Source organism: Selaginella moellendorffii, unplaced genomic scaffold, assembly GCF_000143415.4.
Source record: "Selaginella moellendorffii unplaced genomic scaffold, v1.0 SELMOscaffold_194, whole genome shotgun sequence".
NCBI lineage: Eukaryota > Viridiplantae > Streptophyta > Lycopodiopsida > Selaginellales > Selaginellaceae > Selaginella > Selaginella moellendorffii.
Window position 1 is genome coordinate 46636 of NW_003314454.1, and position 7999 is coordinate 54634.

Consider the following 7999-nt stretch of genomic DNA (forward strand, 5'->3'; position numbering starts at 1 on the left):
TGCTTTCCAAGCACATACCTTGGTCTATGATATCAAGCACCTTCAATATGTTAGCATGCTTTCTCTCGAGGAAATCCAGATGCTGTATAGTCGTGAGGTTATGGAAGCAATTCAAGCAAAGCTTGTAGCATGTAAAGGCCAAGAGTTGCTTACTTGGTATCAGGTGCCTATGGGTTTTTTGGTTGTGGTCTGGGCAAAGGTATCCTTTTCTTGCATAAACTTATGTTTTCTACTCACAAGTTTTCCTTTTAGCTAATTGTCAAGGCAGAGCAAAACTCATATTTAAAGATTACACAAGTGACAAATGAGATGCAAAAGAACCTTGAACTGTGTCAAATTGAGCAATGCATTTTGAACTTGAAGAAATCAAAGGTGAAGAAGCTACTTGCAATTGCGAACATTTAACGCAATAAAGATTGGCTAGATTGCATTGCAGAGATATGCTCTCGTGGCAATAAGTTAGTCCCTTTTATCTTTCTCATTCCATGTTGAAATCCTTGTCCTTGTAGGAAATGGTAAAGCACCTAAAGAATTTATCTATAACATTGCAAAAAGTAAGCTCTCCTTTAATGAACAAACCTCTTGCTTGGAGCTCCTCAACACTTGGCATCATAATAATGATAAGAGGTTGAAGAGCAAACTTGAGAATGTGATAAAGGAGAAGCTCAATATCACTCAAAGTATTGTGACTGCTAAGAAGCTACTTCAAGCATGGGATACGAAGTTTTTTATTAGTGCCCACACCGGGATAACACTTCCAGAATATGTTTGAGCTTCCCTTCAAGAGCTTAGGGATGGATGGCTTCTTGATGACAGCTCAAGCTCCATGGATTTCAAGAACCAGCTGGACCAACCATTTTTCTCGTGCTATATGGCATATAGGTATATTGCAAGAACTTGACTTGCTTATTTAATTATGGCTCTTTTGTAGGTATTTAAATCATTGCCCAAGTGCTCCAGTGTACACAGCAAATGTTTTTCTCAAGCTTTTAACTGGTGGGAAGAAACTTGGCATGTATGAGCTAAAGTTTCATTGTCCCACTGCACGAGAGCAAGAATTGTGTCCATGGTACTTGGAGTTGTGGAGGCAAATGCCATTGTCACCTTTTGAGCTTGATCTCTACCTCGAGTGTCATCCAGATTTGATGAGTAAAACTTCCTAGTAGTAACTTATGTTTCTACTTTATTGTAGAGGCATTTTTGGAGGGAGTGGAGATGCCTCAAGATAGGGACGAGATTCATATTGAGCAGACCGAAGATGAACAAGTGGAGAACCGGTCTGAAAACTCTCTTGCCCCATCTCATCTTACAGCAGTTGCTCATTCCCTAGATCCTACTGCCGCTGCTTGTCTAGCCCCAACTGCTCGAAATGTACGAAGGCAGCTCCATAGTGAGGACGTCCAAGAGAGTAAGAACTTGATTTCCAATGACCTTGCTTATTGTAATTTGGTTGTAGATGTCAAAGAAACCAGCCAGCACTCTATATGCCGACATACAAATGTGTTCTTTCCATGTCTCCCCATTGCTACATAGGATGACCTCCAAGAGTTATCTTCATCGGCTTCACATAAATAGGTATGAAAAAAAAAATGTATTAACTTTAATATTTCCCAATTTTGAACACTATTTAGGTTCGCCCTTTTTCTCCTATGGGAAGTGTTGGTGTCGCGAATGTGACTTTAGGTATCGAAAGTTACCTGTCGACTAGTCCTTATGGACACTCTTACCTTACTGCCACGATGGCAGGAGGTCGGTATTGTTGGACCCGTTATCAGTCTCCGCCTAAGCTAGTTGAGAAATTGGTCTTCACATGTGCACTTGACCAGATGAGCATAAGGACGGAATTCCTACGTGCTATTTGTCAAGCATACTTGACCTAGTTAGAGAAACTCATTCGTTGACTTGCACTTGCTAGTGTTGGGAACCCCCGCGATATTGAGCTTGGTCCTTTAATATCGCTAGATGATAGCTTATCGTGTCTGCCAAACACCCTCGCTATCATGCCCTTTGTGTTAGTCTCATTTCGGTCCCAAATGCTATTTATGGAAAGTGTCTAGATTTGCTCATTTGGCATATCTACGGAATGTAGAGGTCGGCCTGAACATAATGGTGTTTGTCCCGTGTCCAAATTCGCAATCTAGGGACATTCCATATTTAGTAAGTTTCAAACTTGTCCCAGAGACTAACTCCTGATACTAAGGGAGGCTTGGGGTGAAAGCCCAAAGCGTGTGTTCCTCAAGGGGGGGGGGGCTATGGGGGGTTCCAAATGTATAGTAGGGATAGTGGGTAGGTCGGGCATGGCTGACCAACCTGAGGCATAGTCTAGCTCCCGCTTGCGTGCCTGTCCTTGTTCTGCGTCCAGCTTGGGTCTAAGCCCAAGTTCCATTCCATGCTAGTTGGTGGAGTACCCATGTCCTCGCGTTAGGCCCCCGGTATGCCGAAATAGCACCAAACTCCATTTGGCTCCGTTTTGCGTGCTGGTCCTGGCATTGGGATGTTGGTTGCTCCAGGACTGTTCCAAGTCGCTCCGGGCTCCTATCCCTTCGCTCCTTGGGTTGTATGCTCGGGAGTTGCTCCATGGACCGGTTCCGTCACTCCTTGGCTTCGTGCTTGGGAGTTTGGCACCGTTCCTTTGTTCAGTGGCCCAAGGCCCTGAACCTCGGGTTCCTATGGACACGTGGCATGGACACGTGGCATGTGACATGTGGCATCTGTCACGTGGCACAAAGAGGGTTTAGGTTCCGCTTCGTGGTGTTATCCTATGGTAAATCACCATAGGATAAAGGGTCAAAACCACATGCGCTACATTTGGTATCAGAGAGAGGTTGAGTCTCGGCGAGTACTATCCAATGAGATTGGGCAACTAATCTCATTGCATACGCAGAGATGAAAACGATGATCCGAGTGGGTACACGTTTTGGAGCAAAGGCTTCGCAATTGTTCCATGGGTATGGATTTGGTTACCTTGTTATACCATATTTTGTGAGCTTGAGCTTGGGCTCACAAGAGGGATTGAGTTGTTCCGTTCGCACGGGTTTGAGCTTGGACTCGTGAGTGAGGCACATTAGCAACTCAAGGTTATATTCTGAGTTGGCAGGATTAATGTTAGCCTATTGGTGGTTCCATGAGTTGTTCCTTGTACCATGAGTGAAAGTAAACTTTCCCTGGGTTTGCTATGAGTGGCAAATATGCTGGTCCGTAGCTGTTTAGCACGGCACTAGTGGATCCTTCCTAGGCATGACTACAAGTGGATCAATCAAGACTATAGGGATTAGTCTATTGGTTCAAGTAGTCATTGTCATGCTCTCTTATAAACTTTTCTTGGATTTGACTGAAGGCAGTGCGAAAGCAAACTTGAGGTTTAGTCAAAGTAGAGACCGAAAAGAGAGTTGTCGAGGACGAAGGATCAAACACGTAAATCATTTTCTCTTCTTGGAGAGATGATTTGCAACAAGGTGTTAACTCATTGCTTGTGTTCACATCATGCAATCAAGAGTCCCTACCTTGATGCATGTTGGAGATGGTGGTCTTACAATGGTGAGTTGTGGGATGGATAGTGGTGAAGTGCTATACCATTTTGTCTAGGCTTGTTATTGGAAAACTTGAGTTACAATGCTCAATTCTTTTCCGGGGAACCTTGCTATTGCTCCTTGAGTAGCTTGGTGTTGGATTAGTTTTGAGTTTGGTCGGAAAGAGAGTGGCGTGAGCTTGTCTGTGTTGTGAACAAAAGTTAGTGGTGTTAAGTGTTATAAATCTCTATTGATGGAGTGTGATAATTATGTTACATTTTGTCGAATCGAGTTGACACTTGATGCTCACATAAACCTTTGAAGTAATGACATTGGCATTGCTCGTGGTGTTGCTTGATTAATGATCAAGACATTGTGATTTCCATATCATATCCATGTGATAATGAGCAATGTGTTTACGAAGTTGCTTGGTTAAACGATAATCAACCCCAAAGTGGTACTCACAAAACCAGGGGTCATGTTGTATATGGAGAGGCAATCTTCAAGAGGTTTGTCGAGACATGTAGCGAGCAGCAACCACATAAAACCCGCCTCTTGGAAGATGGAACTCGAGACACCCAACGAGTTCTCCCTTCCATGTATACCAAGGGTATTAGAAGATGTGAATCAGGAACTCCAAAGTAATGGCTACAGGAAGCTGAGCCAATCTAGATTTAGTAGATTGTGGAGCAACAGGTTTAGGGATGTGAGTATAGGAAAGTACTCCAGCTTTTCAAAGTGTGACGAGTGCACTGCTATCAAAATGGCTTTGTCGAAGAATTCTTGCATCGCTCAAGAGCGAGAGACGTTGGTTAGAAGGCGGCTCGACCACAATATCGAGCAGAGAAGCTGCAGAGCTGCATATTATCATAACAGGATTCTCTCCATGCAGAGACCTGACTCTTACCTCTGCATCATCCACGACAAAATGGACCAGAAAAAGACGTGCTTACCTCGACTCAATCCTGCCCCCAAGGCAATCTCTTCATCCATGCAGCTGCCTGTGTCTCTGTTTGGCATAATCGCTCATGGGCATGGTGCCTAGAACTATGGGAACTTCTTTGTACCTCTATGGGGTGGCGGGGGTGCAAACATGATGATTGCGTCCCTAGCAAAACACTTAAGGTCTCTGCAAAGTGCGCAGACTGAGTTGAACGGCCAACCCTTGCATAAGGCCCTTGTCGATCGAACCCCATACAGGGTTCAGCTGGAGGAGGAGCAAAGGCTTGCAGTATCGCGTGGGGCCCCATGCCATCCCAGTGAATATGTTGGCCGTCAGATTGTAGGGTTATCACGTGAGGCCTCATGCCATTCCGACGAGGCTGGTGGCCCAGTGAATGCACAGCCTCATCCAAACGAAGCAGAATCTCAAGGAAGTTCTTGCGGCTGATGTGGCCTTCCACCCCATCTTCTGCTCCAAACAGACAATGCTGGCAGTGAGAACAAAAACATGTACGTCTTCACGTACTTGGCTTTCTCATGGTTGGGCACACTCATGAAGACGTCGATGCCATGTTCAGTCACCTGGCAGAGTCCCTCTGGCGATTCAATGTCCTCACCCTCCCACAACTCTACGATGAATTCCAAAATTGCATCAAAGGCACTGTTGAAGCTGCACTTGTGACAGAGGTTCCAGACTTTAAGGGGTTTGTAAGAGGCTACATCAGGGATGGATCCGAAATGCTGATTGGCCACTCCAAGCCTCTTCAGTTTCATTTCAGCATGCGTGACGGTGCTCTAGTGATGAAGTACAAGATGAGAGAATGGGACACAGTGTGGCTGCCAATGGACGGCATTGAACTCTTCAAGAGAGATCCCATAACTGGGGAACCTATGATTCCTCAGGGTTCCCCACGGCCGATGCACCCGGATGGACTCAAAGACCAGGAAAGTATAGTGGCCGGGATTAGACAGCATATTGCCTTTTGGAAGAGGGGGTTGGTGTTTGGTGGAGAATCCTATTTTCAGAGGTGCAAGCCTTTGATCAAATACTGGGAGAAGATTATATCTGCTATCTAAAATGGGCCGGTTGTATATGAAGAATTGGAAGAGTCCTTTTGGCCAGAACCCAGAGCACCAGATATTAGCGGAACAATGTCCTCTGGAAATGCAGTGACAGATAACGATGTTGAGGATCACTATTGTGGGCCGAGGAACAAGAAGCCGGATTCAGCATTCAATCCAGTACAGGTCTGCAAAGGAATGGTCGTGCTTGTCAGACCCAGTAATAAAAAACAAATGATATGGGTGGGGCGCTGCATCACTGATGCAAAGGAGGACGCGGAAACTAACTCCTTCAATGTAACTGTGGAGTGGTTCAAGCCAAGTTCCGGATATACGAAGGATTGCCTAGAAAAGAGATGGGTGCTGAATCCAAGGGATCCCAGCATGAGCATATCGGTGGATAATGTTGTGCATGGTTGGATGCGGAAGCAGAGTGCCACCATCACCTTGCCAGACCATGCAAGAGATGCAGCAAGAGCATTCATAACCCGGGTTCAAGGTGAGATTCATTAATATTCCTTTACTAAGTTTCTAATGTATTTTATTTCAAGGTGAACAATCCGAATCTGAATCAGAGGAGGCATGATGGCATGTGGCCTTACGCCATTCCTAGGTGAGATGATACAAATAACAAGTATAAATTCTTAGTTGTTCTAGCAAATTTTACTTAAAGTTCAAGGTGAACAAGCCGAATATGAATTCATCGGATTGTTATAACAAATTGTGAGGTGATGGCATGAGGCGATACGCCATTTGAGAGTGGTAGCCATTCCTATATGAGGTGAGTGAAATATTTATTAGAAATACCTCATTCAATTGTGCACTTCTAAGTCTTGGCCCACTCAGTACTGTTTGCATGTTTTTATTTTAATTCTTTCTCTAAAATGTTATTTAGCATGTGGCTTCATGCCATTGCTCTCCACAATCATGCATTGAATTTTTCTATCCTTGCATAATACTTCTCCATATATATAGCATGTGCACACATGTGATATGGTTCATTAGGCCTGATATAGTGTGTGAGGTAAAACAAAGATGATGTGACATATGCATTTACCAATCACACGTGCATAAATCTAATAATATGGCGTGTGGCCCATATTAATGGCACATAAACCCATATTGTGGGCTTACGTGCTTTATGTACCATCATTCCCTTGCAGCGTGTGTGTTGGTTTCCTTTTATAACACAACAAACTCCATATTTTAGGGTGAAGAGTGTTCTCATGGCAAGCACAAAATCTGTAAGTGAGGCAGAAAAGGAGACGGAGAAGGAGATAGGTGAAGATGTAGAATATATAAGTCTTCCAAACTCCCCGTACTATACTCCAGGTGATCATTTTTCTGAACAAACGGCAACATTAACAACTATCGAGAACGCCCCAGTAACGTCAGAGACAACAATCCAAAACAAAACAACTGACCTGGAGAAGGATGATAGTACCGCTGAGAGTACCAAAAAGGAGGTGTCCACTAGCGCTTAGGCTTATAATGGCGTGTGCCCTCATGCCATTTACTTGATCACCAAATACCTTTTTCCCTTTGCACTAGTATATCTTAATACCGGTCTGAGAAATAGAATGGCATGTGCCCTCAGGCCTTTTACTAAATCACCTTTGAAAGAAATGCAAGCTTCTATATCGTAAAAAAAAGGTACTAGAGAAATTCCTTAATAATATGAATGTTATTTAGTTTCATGAAAATACACTAAAGGTCAAATGAGTTAAATGACTTCTCCAGACTAGCAATGCCTCTTGCTACACCTTCACAATTAAATTCGTTAGAAAAAGATAACATTGAATAATATCTAAATGTTCTCACCATTAAGTTATATGTATGGCTAATAGGAATGACGTTCATCTTGGAAAGCTCACCACACGCTCAATGAACAAACAAATAGTGTGTGTGCACATGCCATCGCTCTTCTTTAACTTCAGATTCGACTTGTTCACCTTGACAATGAGATTTATTATACAACCAGATGGACTCAGTCTGGACACAAAGTCACCGCGCTAGTCACCATGCCCCAGATATGTCTAGCCCCTGGACAAAAAATATATAATTTCACGTCATTTTCAAATACTTGAAAATTTGTACCTAGTCCCATTTTACTGAATAAATCCCACTTTAACGAAATAGAGCATTTATGGCCAAATAAGGACAAGGTCCTTGGTTGGCTAAGGAAGGAAGTTCCTGATTCAAAATGTTGATTTGAACTATTTAAGATGGTATGGCTTGGTCAAAGTGATCAAGTGGGAAGAGCACCTAAGGGAAATAAGTTGTGTCCGTGCAATGGCATAGTGAGTCTGAGGAAAGTAGTCTCTATAAAAGACCCATGGGAGGGTCACGAAGTTAGGCCGTGGATAGAGCCCATAGCAGAAGATGCTAAAGAGACGTACTAAGAGCAAACATCCTCCAGACTTGGCAAAGAAGAGTCTTTGCTATGGAACCGAAGAGATACTTCGAAAATGGAGGTAGCGATCCTG